General features: G+C 45.5%; 1 protein-coding gene across 6 annotated transcripts in view; it reads right to left on the minus strand.

Moving 5' to 3' along the window:
• Positions 1-14,693, minus strand: part of MVB12B (multivesicular body subunit 12B) — a 786,673-nt gene that overhangs the window by 606,317 nt on the left and 165,663 nt on the right. Inside the window, exon 1 of one of the 6 annotated variants that reach the window (XM_069609390.1) lies at positions 6,447-6,617. The exons of the other annotated variants lie outside the window; for them this stretch is intronic. The gene's annotated coding sequence lies outside the window, so the exon portion shown is untranslated. Of the gene's footprint in view, positions 1-6,446; positions 6,618-14,693 lie in introns of those variants that run through there. 6 annotated transcript variants of the gene reach the window in all.

Raw genomic sequence — 14,693 nt, forward strand, 5'->3', positions numbered from 1 at the left:
CAGAGCCTGCTGACGAAAGTTTGAATCCCGGCAAGGCCAAACTCAGCCTTTCATCCTTCCGAGGTCGATAAATGAACACCACACACCGTGGGCAATAATGAGCAGCGCTCAGATACCTGAGGGTTTGTAGCGCTATATAAATGCTAAATTATTATTATTAATGTGAGATAACAAGGAATGCTTCATTTTTTAGAAGACTATTTCATGAGGAGGAAGATGCAGATGAAGATTTGACAGGGATGCCTGAAGACATGGATTTTCCTTTTTTTGATAACTTGTCTGTGGATTATATTGCTAGTCCAGAAAATTCTGGGTTAGTGGAGTCAGAATGTAATGTCAGATCTGAACTGCATGATATAATTCCAAGGAGTTGGCCTTGTAGAATGAGTCGAAAGCCGGCTCGTCTAATTGAGCAGATGTAAAATGAGCCTGCTATATTGTAAGTACAAATTTACTTGTTAAGTTATAAGGATGAAGTGAGATGATAAGTATGGGGGGTGTTGTTGTGTATTGTTATATCCTAGAATAACATAGTTATAGTGCATAATGCTTATAGAATACTGTAAAAGAATGTGGGCAAGATTTGAGAGCTCTAGAATGTAGAGAAAGTCAGTAAGAAGGTATGGATTAATCGAGATGGTCTACACACAGAAGAATCCTGTGTATTTAATGGCAAATTAATATAAACATAACAACAGGCACTACAAAAGATAGAACGAGACTGGTCAGCATCTTGGGGTAGAGGAATGTTGTGAGGCAATGGTCGACACGCAGGCATCCTGGCACGGGGTGTGGGACAGGAATTGGGGTTCTCTCTGCTGCATTTCCTCCCTCTGAGCCAGGACTGGCTTACTGGGAACCAGTCTTACAGTTTTGCATTTGTTGACAGAGGGAATCTATCCATTCCTGGAACAAGGGAAATCTATTTCCGAGCACTAGGTCTTCTGGCAGATTTGGATCGCCAGACATCGATGTTCCACCTGCAGCTCCTTATGGTGATCAAGAGTGTTGGGTGGTTATCGAGTACCCAATCACCATGGATACAGCACATAGTGATACGTTTCTTTCTCCGGGCATTAGGGAGAGGACAGCAACTCTATCCGTATATTGCTGTTAACACTGCCCGAGTAGAGGAGCGACTAGACCAGTTTCACTTCGAGGCGAACCATTACCTTGAAGGTTTCTTGTTAATTAGCCTCTTGGGCATATAGGTGCTGATGCTGAGAGCGGCCTTTGCCGATCTTTCATTATTCTTCATCTCTGATATTGCTTTCATTACGGGCTTTGGTTTCCACTCTTGGTGTCCAGGACAAATACACTAACTAGCAGCTAGTTCAGCAATGTCACTACATCAGGCTTTTCACTGCCGCAATCATATCTAACAAAAGAACATTAAGAGTAAAGCGGGCTGGATTTTTGCCCCCAGGCCCATGAAAAGGATAAAAGGTGCATGGACTCTACCTCCCCCATGCATTCAATGAGGCGGTGAGCATCACTTGGTTCGGCACAGCAGCAGCCCAAGCTCAACAGTAAAACCCATAAACTGCCCGATTATCGGTTTTGTGCAGAACAAGGTCCTGTTAAGCGCAGTAGAAGGTAATAGGAAACAGGAACTCAAGCAGCACCACTCAATGAATTGTAGTGTAGAGGACTATGTCCGCTGTATCCAACGTAATCAGCCTAAACTGACGTACCTCTGGCACAGCTTCAGAAGATGTGACTAAATGCCTCCCAGGCTATGCATGACAAGCTCAAAACTCTGAGTCTAAAAGGTCCAACTTGCATATGTTCATAGGGGTCCAAATGATTGGTGTCGTTTGATGGACTACCAGTTTCATGCGAACATTACCTTTGACAGTCACTCTAAGCTCTCCCAGGTCCATTTGACATACCTCAGACTATACGTCTCTGAAGAGCAAACGTAGTCAGTAAAACAGATTTTAACAGTCTGGAACATGTACCAGCTGGATGATAGGAAACTGTACCAAAGAACAACAAAAAGAATATTTAATAGAACGAAAGGCTGTTATATTGATGAGGACATCTGTTCTAAATGTAATGCCTTTTCCTGACTTACAACCTGTTTTTATTATTATTACTTCAGCCCGCTCCGGTCTCTTTTGGTCCACTGTTTGATTTGGTTTACTAATTCTATTGTGCCCGTTAGCTTATCTAAAGACGCGTTTAACCGGTGGGAATTGTGGCCGCTATGTTCATGATATCTGATCAGATCTTTCATTGCATGCTTTCTATGCTCCAGCACCATGAATTGCTTATAGATTTAAGTAGTGATCTTAATGGAATTGATTACAGGCTCCTAATGGAATCAATATAGACTCGCGTACTGATCCTAAAGGTCGAGTAGTGATCCCAATGGTATTGATTATAGACTTGAGTACCGAACTTAGCTGAATGGATTCTAGAGTCGAGTATTGATGATTTTACTGATATTGAATGCACGCAGTGCTCCAGATAAGATTTTATAGTGGGAGTATTTCACCCCCTATTTTTTAAGTTGGGAGTAAAATATGTTTTTAGGGAGTAAAAAAGTAAGTCCCTTTCCCAAAGGATGGGAGTATATAAAAAGTGAGTAAAAAAATATTTTACTTGTAAAAAATAAAACATGTTTTGTAAGAAATTATTCATGCACATTAAAAGGTACATTTTTACTTCTTCATATCAAGCAGCCATAATAGTAGAGCTTCTGTGGCAGTACCTTTACTACTGGTCCAATCAAATCCATTGTGTTGTGTGGTGGAAACAGGAGGGAGAGAGGGTGGAAGGAGGCAGAAGGGGCAGTTATGCTCCGATGGGTCACGTTCCCATTTTTGGTGGGAGTATTTGTACTCGCTGTTTTTTTGGGGGGTATTTGCCTATTTTTAGGGATTAAGTGGCCGATAAACCGCTTGTATTTAGGGCTGAATGCATGTATCAGACATTTGTTATAAAAAAATAAATAAATACGTACTAACCATTCAGTAGATTTCAAGAAAAAGAATTTTCTGAGTGGAGTGGACAAATTAACAAGGGGGTTCCTGCGAGTCCCTCTGCCGGACATTAGCCCCAGTTACGCGAGACTTACCCAGAGTCTTTAGCTCACTATCTTTCACAGAGAAGAAATATCCCAAACATATCAGTCTTTGTCCTGCCCTGGGGCAGTCCAGCACCAAAATGCTAGGCAATTCTCCTCTGAACAAGAGTACCAACAGCAACCCTAGACAGGTGTTTCGGTCTGGTTGGACCTCATCAGTAGGGAGGAGCTGTGCCTCTCTGAGAGAAGTGAGCAAGGGGGCACGTCTGGATTCCCTTAGTAACTTAGGGTGAGACCCAAAGTGGAATGGAAAGCATTCGTGTTGGGCACTGGTGTTGGCAGTGCCTCTTTCTGTATAAAAAAAAAAAAACACCCACCTTGAGCCATGGCCGAAAATGGGGTTAAGGTACTGCCATGAATGCTGGCTAAGGGTGCCTAGTTGCGAACTCCGCCCTGGCTGCATTGCTTAAAATGTTGCTACAGGAAGGTGGCTTAAATAAGAAATTCGAACAGAAACCTCAAGAGACACCTCACAGGAAATGCTTTACATTAACACAAAAAGTAGCATGTGTGTCAGGTGCTAACCTATTAATAAAACAATTTAACGGACCAGAGATTTACAAAAACAGTCCACAGCAAACAGCTGCTACAGGAATTCAAAATTGAATTTGCGTTCTGGGTTATTTTGTGTTGTCTACATCTTTTCTGGCTGTAAAACGTGCTCATGATTTGTTGTGGCAGTCGAACCGCAGTCACTGCGGCTCACATCTTGGAATACTTTTGGCAGCTTCCGGTAGAAAGTTCAGCGATGGGTTAGTGAATGCAAGACAGATGCGTCTGACGCTGACTGTAGAAACAACAGGCCTGTAAACAGAGCTCTCGAGCCAAGAACTCTCAGCGGGTCCAACGAAAGGCCAATTGACGTGCATAGCAGCAACATTCCACATTGGGGACACTTTATTAAAAGCGGCTGAAATCCTAATATCTGGATCTTCCCATTTGAAAAGACCAGAAAGCATGAAGGAAAAGGTAACCTGCAAAGCATGTACTCTGTGCCCAGTTAAACATTCTACAGAAAAGAGGTTTTTCTTCACAGGGCAAACAAGATGGTACATTTCTTGACAACTGTGCAAAAATATAAGTGAGTCTGAAGAATAACTCGCCCCCCCCCCTCGCCATCCAAAAAAAAACATTTCCATTAACAATGAAAAGGGCATGCATTGGCACCTCGAGTACCAGCCCTTCCAGGGCGGTTTTGTGAGGCCAAATGGGGGAACCTCCAGTGCCATATAAGGGGTAAGCCCTGGGTGCTGCCAAGACATCATTGGTAGCCACAAGGGAAATGCTGCTATCCTTCAGAGTCACACGCCAGTCCCTCACTGGAAGACTAAACAGGACCCCATTTAAGGAAATTCGGAGGAGGTATTAAAACAAAATCTCCGTTTTTTTGTCTCAACAAGTACCCACAAAATCCTTGGGGGCTTCTGGGCAGCATGATCTTTGGCTCCAATGGGGAATTATCTAGAACAGCACAAGCAAAACCTTGGGTGAAAACTGAAGACATTTGGTCGCCACAGGAAACTCTGGGCACAAAGAGAGCATTGCTGGGCTCAAAGAGTGACGTACAGCCCAAAGAAGGGCACAGAGCTCAAAGGAAGGTCACGTAAAGTCATAGTAGGGACAAGCAGAGCTCAGGGGGGCATGGGCGTAATTTTAGGTGGGGACGGGGGTGTTTGTCCCCCCCCCCAACTTTCATGGCACACCATTTTGTCCCCATTAATTTGGCTTGGGCAACTTTTCTTCAGATGTCATGTCCCCCCCAACATTTTCAGCAAAGTTACTCTACTGTCAGGGGGTATATACAGCCAAATGTTAACGCACACAAAGCCCAAGAAAGAGCATTGCAGGGCCCAAAGGCAGGGCATGCAGAGGCAAAGGAGGGCCGAGCTTCAAATTAGACAGGGCCCAAAGGTGGGACACGCACGTGCCAAGAGGGGCACCCACAGGGCAGACGGGCTAAGGGCAGGTAGTGCCCAACGGTGAGGAGGGAAGGGACCAATCGTGGGGTAGGCCGAGCCTAATAGGAGGGCCAGGCATAACCCAAAGGTGGGCAGAGTCCAAAGGTGGGGCAGGCTGGGCCCAAAGGTGGGCAGGCCGGGCCCAAAGGTGGGCAGGCCGGGCCCAAAGGAAGGGAAAGCAGAGTCCAGAGTAGGGGCGGACAGTGCGAATGGCAGACAGACTCCCCATAACGGCCGAAGCAGACCCCAAAAGTTGAGCAAGTAAAACCCAACGGTGGAGAAGGCAGAGCAAAAAAAGAGGGGCACGCAGAAACCACAAAGAGGGGCACATGAAGATCAATGAAGAAGGGCAGGCAGAGCCTTAAGGAAGGTGGGCAGAGCCATAGGAGGGCCACATAGAGGACAAAACAGGGTCATGCAGGGTTCCAAAGGAGGGGGAAGGGGCGCCAAGCCCAAGGGAGGGACCCGCAGAGCTCTAAAAGCTCAGAAGGGAGGGGTATGCAGAACCCCAAGGTTGCACACTCAGAGCAGACTGTGGCGCAGAGAGAACCCCAAAGAGGGAACGCCGAATGAAGAGACATGCAGGGTCCAAAGAAGACACGTACTGGACCCAAAGAAGAGGCACGCAGAGCCCAAAAGGAGGGAGAAACACTGCTCGTGAGAGGGAAAGGGAGAAGGCAATGCAGGAACATAGAGGTACTACATACACTATTGGCTGAGCTCAAAGAAGTGGCATGCTCCACCTCGCAGCTGAAATGCACCAATTGATTCTTATATTATTAACCAATGTATCTTTTTAACGGAATACACGAGTCTACATTTTTTATGGACGCAGGTCATGTTTGGGATATGTTGGATGTGTACATTGTGTGATACTGGTCCTATTATTTATTGGTGCCATCTCTATTTGGTCAGACCAGACAGTATCAACCACCTTCTATAAATATTATGTCAGAACACCAGACTTGTCAACTCATGGAAGCACCTTTATCCAATTCCTGCTTTTTTTAGCTTAAGAGCCCTTTGTATGACTGGGCTTGCAGTTTTGATTTGTCCCCAAGTGTCCTACAGGTTGCAGCATGCAAAGGGATCTTTGCTTAAAAGCCATAGGAATGCGCCTGATGCCAGAGGGCAGCTACCAAGCTGCCCCAAACCATACCCGACAACTTCAGCCAAATGTGGTTTTTAACCACAACACTTTGCATTCCAGGTCGCCTTTGGTTATAACAGAAAATATGACCAACTCCCAGAATGCAAAGCCGTGTTCCTAAAACGAGCGCCGTTCCCAATCTTTCCATGCATTTCGAATAGATGAATTTGAAGGGTATGTTGGCAGGCTGCAGCAGAAGAAGGGGGGTGAGATTCGGACAATAGGAAGTGCAAAATACAAACCGGACCTAGAACCGGCGGCAGTCGTCCTGTGCAGACCCCCAGAGCTGCTGCCGTGGCGGCGCCCCCTCGTGAACCTGCAGCAGAAGCAGCAGGACTTGCAGCAGCCCCTGCAGCATTGCCAGCCCCGGCCGTGACAGCAACCACAACAGCCTGTAAACAGAAGGCCAAGATGCGCCCGACCCACCACTAAAACAGGACGCAAACACGCCGAAACCAGACAACGACGGCGACGGTCAGACAGGCAGGAGACTGCAAAGCTTGCATCCCTTCTGCAATGCCCACCCCTTAAGCTCTGTTCTTCCGTCCCTTACTAGAACACCGCAATACCGCTTTCCAGCTTCATGTACGGGATCGCTCTCGTGCATTGTGCTCTTATCGGCACTCAGTTTCTGTAATCATATTTTTGCGTGCATTATGTCCTTTTACAGTGACTGTGTTATTCCTTAGCATTATGCCTTTTTACAGTGATTGTGTTAGTCCTATGCAGATGTCCTTTTTCGTTTTGCCTATACCTTTAAGCCGAAACTATTGCACTGGACTACAGCCTAACAGGCACGTGAGAAGGGACACAAAGTGAGTAGGTGTTTGATTATTTACCCATCCATTGACTGCCCTAGGCCATGCTAATCCCTATGGGCGTTCCCACCCACTTACTGCCCTCCCTCACACCTCCTGCACCCTGTCAAAAACACACTCTCCTTGGATCTCTTTGAGGTAACTTAAGCAAGCCTTAACATCAACATGTGAGCTTGAAGTCACTGCCAGTGTTTCTTAAAAGCAGACTATTGCGACTGAATGTTTTATGTTGTTGCCTGCAGGCAACTTCCCCCTTAAATTGTCCTTGCATTGCTCTGTTGTGCGGTCATATCCTAGTAAATTCTTGCGGTCACTGCAACCTTCGGACAAAAGGCCTTTCTGGGCTTTTTTAAGATGAAAAAACACCAACAAAACAGTCAATAAAATGAACCTTGCGGTTAAAGGCTCCAGTGGAACGCAGTGTGTTTAAATCATCATTTCTCCAGGTAAAGAGTTTCATACGTTTTTTTAAATGTACTGATAGCTATATTTTTACAGCGAGTAGACCAATCTAAATAATCCAGTTGCTGGCAGGTGGGTGTTTAACATACAGAAGCCTCTTAATACTGGCTACTGTGTACAATAAGGTCGGTTTTCAGTTCATATTTATTACTAAACTAGTCAAATTGCCTCTTTTTCTTGTAGGAAACCTGCAGCCGAATTTCTCAAAACAGAGGCCGCAACTGGAAAATGCTCGTCGCTGGCTCTCCTCACCTAGATCTACCATGTGTATGTATGGCCTGACTCGCTAGGCCGGTCTGCAGCCCACCTCAGAGGTAAAAAAAAACCTTGTGATTATAAGAAGTCTGGCCTTTCTCTACAGTATTAGATTAACCAAGTCATAAACACAAGCATCTTTTTATTGTTTCCACTAGGAAATTAGTTCCTTATTTGACTTACACATCATAAATAAATAAATAAAACAAGACAGAGTTATTGCACTAGCCATTTCACACCTGGACAGCTCGAATGATATTTACCTGGGTGCCTCTAAACTCCAGAAATTACAGAAGGCTGTGGCCCAGTACCCTAATACGGAACAGTTCTAGTGAAAGCTGAAAATGATTTTTCATGTTGAGCTTGCTTCTTCCTTGCTGCAAATGGCAAACAAGGTTGATTAGGACTGTGATACATTGTCACCAAAAAGGGTGATGTAATCCCTCACTACATGCTACCTAGACTATTCCTGCAAGGGGACAGAATATTCTAGGGCAAGACATTCCAGGGATCGGCGACAAGAGTGGACCAGTCCTCCGATGGCCAGACAGAGTGTATAAAAGGTGCTACAGCTTGGAGCTTGCTCTCTCTTGGCTGTGCCTGACTTTGTACGCAATGGCGCCACGGTTGGGTTGCGCCAGGCCTTTGCCACAAGGCCCCTTCCAGCTATTAGCAAGGTTCCTTATGTGGATGACTGTTCAGTGAGGAGCGAAAAGGAGAAGTCTGCCAGTGATGCAGCTGTTCACAGGAGAGTGGCATCCAAAGGAAGAGTTGCTGACTGCCCAGTGACAGCAAGGGTGTGTGGTGCCCATGTACGAAGGAGCAGCGAAGAGCCAGATACATAGCCCTGCATCAAACAGCTATCAGGGTCCTTTGCGGTACTTTTCAAGAATCCATAAGCACTGCAGTGCCCGGTCAACGGACCCACAACAAAATCCTGCTTGGGTAGCTTCGGTCTCATTGCACGAATGTTCAAATAGCATGTGGTGGGAGATTGTAGAGTAAACGTTAAAGTGTCTCATATCGTTTGGCTTGGCCTTAAAGTTTTTAGTTTTTTTCTGAAATATACTTTATTGGTTTTCCAGCAAAAAGAAGACCAGTAAGTCAAATACAAAGATCAAAAGAGAACATTGAAAATAGAGACAACAGTAAGTCGGCAAATGCATATAAAAGGAAAAAGAGAAAAGAAAAGGAGGGGGTGGGAATTAACATATTAAACATATAATTCGTGGAATGTACCCCAAATATCATCATACATGTCCTGCTGCTTTTTAGTTTGAAAAGACACTCCCTATTTGAATAAAAGCAGCAAACTAGTAAAGCATTGCACCAAACCCTAATGCGACCCTGAGGTACCAACAACCAGTGGTGTCGCTAGGAGGGGAATGAGGTGGCCGGGGCCCCCCCTGTGAAACCCTGTGCCCCCCTACCTAAGAGGAGCAGTGACCATGTTCTCCCCCTACATTTGTCTGTGCCCCCTTACTTTTGTCTTTGGCCCCCTATGTGCCCCTCCTAAATTTGATTCCTGGCGACGCCACTGCCAACAACTCAGGAAAACTGCAACAGAAACACCACATTTTTTATTGAATAGACAAAATCCGAGAGACCATTGAATCAACCACTCACAGCATTAGCATCTCCTGTACGCACACTACACCCCTCTGGACCGAATATACTCCTCTCTTTCCCCCACATCTCCTAAAAGTGATTGCCTCCCTCAAGCCTACTTCTTACTCTGACAATATAATTCCAGACTCCATCAAACACTCGACGGGCCTAGTACTCAATGCGCTCCCCAGCATCATCAATGCCTCGCCCGCAGAAGGATCATTCCCAGGCACCCTCAAGACTGGTCTCATACAACCTTTTTTGCAAAAATCAACCCTAGATCCAGACGACCTGGCCAACTACAGGCCCATTACGAATCTCCCATCTATTGGCAACATCTTTGAAAAAGTAGTTGCTATACAGCTCCTCAGAATTGAACAACTCCACCTCCTAAATTACTATCAGTCAGGGTTCCGCCCAAAGTGTAGATTCAGGACACCCACCATCCAGTGGTGGATGATGCTCTCGAAATCATGTATAAGGGCTACTCATGCCTCCTTGACCTCTCGGCTGCATTCGACACTGCCGACCACTGCATCCTTCTCTCCCTCCTTGCTGATAAGATGTGATTCAATGGCATGGTCCTGAATTGGTTTACCTCTCAGGCAGACACCAGGCTGTCCAGATGAACTTGTTACGGTCCATCCAACACTTCAGGTCTGCTGCAGAGTCCAACAAGGCTCCATCCTCTCACCGATGCACATTTACCTTTACAAGGAGCCTCTTGGCACTCTCCTCAAAGATCCCAATATAGCTATCCACCAATATGCAGATGATACTCAGTTGTACTTGAGAGTAAATAGCGAACTGGACATCATTCGTCTCCACGACTACCTAGCCATCATCCAGTCCTGGATGTCGACTGCCTACCTCAAACTAAACCCATCCAAGACTGAATCCGTCCTCATCGGTCCGCCTGATAGAAAACAACTTTTCCAACAATGATTCAATGATATGCGCCTAGAAGGATTTGATCCACAACTCTCAGACTCCGCAGAATCCTTGGGCTTCACCACTGACAGCAATCTGTCCTTCCAGAAACACACAGCCAAAAAGGCCCAATTAGCCTTGGTCAGAATCTCTACCCTTCGAAAAATCAAACCCTTCATCCCGCCGCAGGACTTCTGGACCGTAGTGCAGGTCCTTGTGGTCTTGCACATCGATGGAGGAAATGCTCTCCTAACAGGGCTTGCAGCTGCTCACTTGGCTCCCCTAAAAGTAGTCCACCACGCTGCAGCAGGTCTTATTACAGAAGGACCAATATTTGACCAAATTACCCCCCTCCTACGCAAACTACATTGGCTTCCACTCCAAGCTAGGATACTGTTCAAGACTGCATGTATCATCTACAAAGCATTTACGAGTAGCACACCAGCGTACCTGGCGGCTAAGCTCCACATATCTGGTAGCACGCGCACTTTGCGCAGCAAATTGACCAACCGACTTGAATCACAACTCGTCCGCAAAGAGAGGACCCTCAAACAATCCTTCTCTTGTCATGTACCCACCCTCTGGAACACGATCCCGATGTCAACTTGGAATGCCCCCACAATTTTCAAATTTTCGCAAATCTCTCAAAACATAGCTCTTTCAACAACACTTGACCAAGAACTAATTCAAATGGACACAGATACTGATGTACAGACCTCACATTACTGTGTTATTGTTAAAAGATGCCAACCCAAATGCCAGCTAACCACACTCTATAGAGCGTTCTGCTACTCTCGAGCTAGGTCCACACGTTAAACAATAAAATACAGCCACTCATCAGTAGAAGGTTGTCCCGCTCTCTTCCAAAGTCTCAAGATGTGCTTTTTGGCCATCAAGAGGGTTTTGTATACCCAAAAGAGCCTATCAGCGGACAGATCAATAGTAGCAGGAAACAGCCCCAACACAAATTAGCAGCGTACGTGGAAGGGAAAGACCCAGCACCACATCTGTACACTGAAAAACTTTATCCCAGAACTGTTGACCCTTCAGGCATTGCTAGAACATGTGCAAGGAAGTACCCACATCCCTCCTACAGTTCCGACAAGTATTTTCTTGGAACAATTCACAGAACCACATTTTCCACACGGACCAATATTTATAATGGGTAATCCTCTGTTGCGTGTACCTCACGTCCAAATACATTTTGAACCTGCTGTGATCCACACATATTCGATTACACTCAGAATCGGACACCTTCTAGCCTAGGTCTGAATCCCAACTGTTCCTACCATGCTGAGATGCCAGATTGAATCCGGAAAGAGTGAGAAGTTTATAGAGTAGGGATGCAGAAAGCGACATACTCCTAGACAAACGTAAAACCGTGGGCAAACCATGCACACTAGCATTAGATGGAGAAAGTACATGAAAAAGATCCCTCAAACACAATGACAGTGACTTTCAGACTGTCTGAATGTACATTTAAAGCGCAAAGAACTCAAAATCAAGCATATTTTGGCCATCATAACCTTGGGACAGACTCCAAATGCCTGCTTTTTGCCAAGTAATCCAGGAAAGAGTGTGGTTATCAATCTGATCGGCAAAGCTGGATTCTTTCAGATACATGAATCTCCACAAAGCAAATATTTCAATACTCTTTTGCAATCCCTTATAACATGTCTTATAGACGGTGGAGACAAGCTAATCTTAAGTCTCTCTTCCATTTAACGCAGACAATCTTTTGGGGTCAGAGAGACTGATCCTCTCTCAATGAGGACCCACTTCGGACAGTCGACATGATATGACTTTATTCAGTAAAGTATGCAGCGTGAAGGCAGTATGGTACTTCCTTATTCTAGGGTAACAGAAACCACCCAGGTGCACCAGTTTCTGAAGAACATCCATCAGAACTTTTGACCTACCACCTTCACCCCACAGAAACCTCTTGAATGACCTTTTTATTTCTACAACTTGTTTACCGGACAGTGGCATGGGGAGCATACTATATACATACAACAGCTCGGGAGCAGTGTAATTTTAAAATCGCTCTAATTTTACCCGAGTGTTAAATTAAACTTGTCCCACCCGTGTATTTCCGCATGTTTTGAGACTAATGTTATGCACAAGAATCGTCAGTATCCCTAGTCAATACCTAAAACCACCAGCGGTGCACACATTGTGCTCCACATGAAACAAGCCGCTATGGCAAGTAGATGAAATCGAAAAAAAGCAAGGTCTTGGAGACAATAAGCTTATTATCTGAGACACCACCAAGTGAATTGAACGAGGACATCAACGCCCTAAAGGAACATTCTGGGTCTGAGACCATTACCAAGAGAGCATCAGCTTAGAGGAGCACTTTCTAAATACAATCACAGACTGAAATACTTTTATGATCCTATTTACATATAATGGAAATATATAAGTGACCTACATTTATCACCAACCTATGCCTAAATAGACTCAATGATATATTATCATTTCCAACATGCTTCATGTAAAACAGCTTTATACATCTCACTGTCATTGATTCAATTGAATCCTGAGTCATGGTAATTTTCTGTTACTGTTATGTTTATCTTTTGCTTAATGAATAAATAAAAATGATTAAACAAAAAAAAGAAAAAAAGACTATGCCAATGGGTAGGAACCCTGCCAGAGGTCATGGCTCACAGCAAAAGAATTACATGATGTTTGATAGCAACTGGAGCCATCTTTTGGCCCAACGTGCAGCTGGCATAATACAAGCTCCACTTCTTGCAGCACGTCGCTGTGTGAAACAGATTTCCCCTGGGTGCATTTATTCATAAGGGGCATGGGTAGGCTTAGAGGTTAGAGCATGGCCTTCCCCCCCACACACACACACACTGTGAATGAAAGCAGCGAGGAACCGAGAGCCAAGTCTGAGTCAGAGCAGCAGAACAAGCATGTTTTGTTGAAGGATGGCTCATGACTGCAGAGGTAGGTGGGTGGAGGACGGAAGCAGAACAAAATCCCTTTGTACAGCCGTTGCTAAACACCAGCATCAAAGAAGCGACTTGCCCCGGCGTGGCAGCATGGTCACAGTCTCACTCTTTCAATTCTATTGCTGCGAGTCTCAGCATAGACTAAGAACTTGGCTCTACTTATTACTGGCTAAGTAGAGGTTTAGGCAGCAGCTGGGACCTCATGGTGAGTGCCACAATCATTGGTCAATGCACGCATTTGGTTTTCAAGCAGAAGAGAATGGAAGAGGCCTGCTGCCCGCTCGTTCCGCTAAGAGGAGTAACATCTACCGCCCAGAGTGACACCTGAAGGAAACCCTATTCAGAGAGGGGAAGTCCTCAACATGGTCCTCTCTCTCTGAGTCCCAGGCTCAGCATTTACCTCTCTGGAGAGGTGGGGTGGGGAGTGGGGGCGGTGGGGCCTCTGGTCTTTCACTTGGGCAAAAGCGAGCACAAAGATCTCAAGTGGTAGCCCATCAAAAAGTGATGCAAGGAGATGCCGTAGATCAGGGGCCTGTGACAGCAGCTCTCTAAATGTGTTGGACGTAGTCCCTTAGTGCCTCATCATTGAACTCTGATGGCTATGGCTGGTGGGAGTTGTAGTCCAGAACATCGGGAGAGCCAAAGTAGAATAAGGGGGATATTGTGTTTTGTTCCTAGGTACCGCATCTCCAATACTTCTCCTTGCCTAAGACAGTGGGAGGCAGCTTCTGGAAGTCACAATTGTGCATCCTCTTCCTCTAGTGAAGCCCTATTGCAGCATTTGGTGTACTGGCTCTTAATTGCCTGCATCCCAAGGTAAGTGGCTTGAGTGAAGTAAGGGCAGTTAAATGCAATTAAGATGCAACATCGCATGCATATAAGCATTCCGTAAAGCTATAAAGCTATTCGTAGGGTCAGAGGAGGTCAGATGCCATGGAGATATTGCAGGCAAGATGTTTGCACTCAGAACGCATAAGCAGTCAGGTCCACTCAGCCATTCATCCTTGTAAGGACAATATACCGAGCACAATTGAGTCGAGCAATAATAAACTTCTCTTACTCAGGTCCAAGAGGCCTCTGGGCAAACATGCAGTTGTGCACCTCCGATGTTATGTTATTCACTTTTGGCATAGGAAAAAGCAACACCGTATACCGAGACACAAAGCTAGGGCACTGCTAAGATGTGGAAGGGCATTCAAGAGAAAATAACCTGAAGTAGTACCGGAAAGATCTGGATATTAGCAATGCAGTCGGGTAGGTGGCCAGCGGTTGAGGCATACCTGCTCTTGCAGTATCAGGTAAGTCTTGGGGACAACCTGTGCAGGGAGAAGCATAGGGGAGTAGGAAGGTGGCCAGCACAGGCGCTGGGTTGTGTGTACCAACAGTTTCCTTGGAATTATGTAGGAATACCGGAAATGATTTCCTGTATTCCATGACAGCGGATTGGCTGATGCACAT

The sequence above is a fragment of the Ambystoma mexicanum genome, chromosome 8 (assembly GCF_040938575.1).
Source record: "Ambystoma mexicanum isolate Mex_15411 chromosome 8, UKY_AmexF1_1, whole genome shotgun sequence".
NCBI lineage: Eukaryota > Metazoa > Chordata > Amphibia > Caudata > Ambystomatidae > Ambystoma > Ambystoma mexicanum.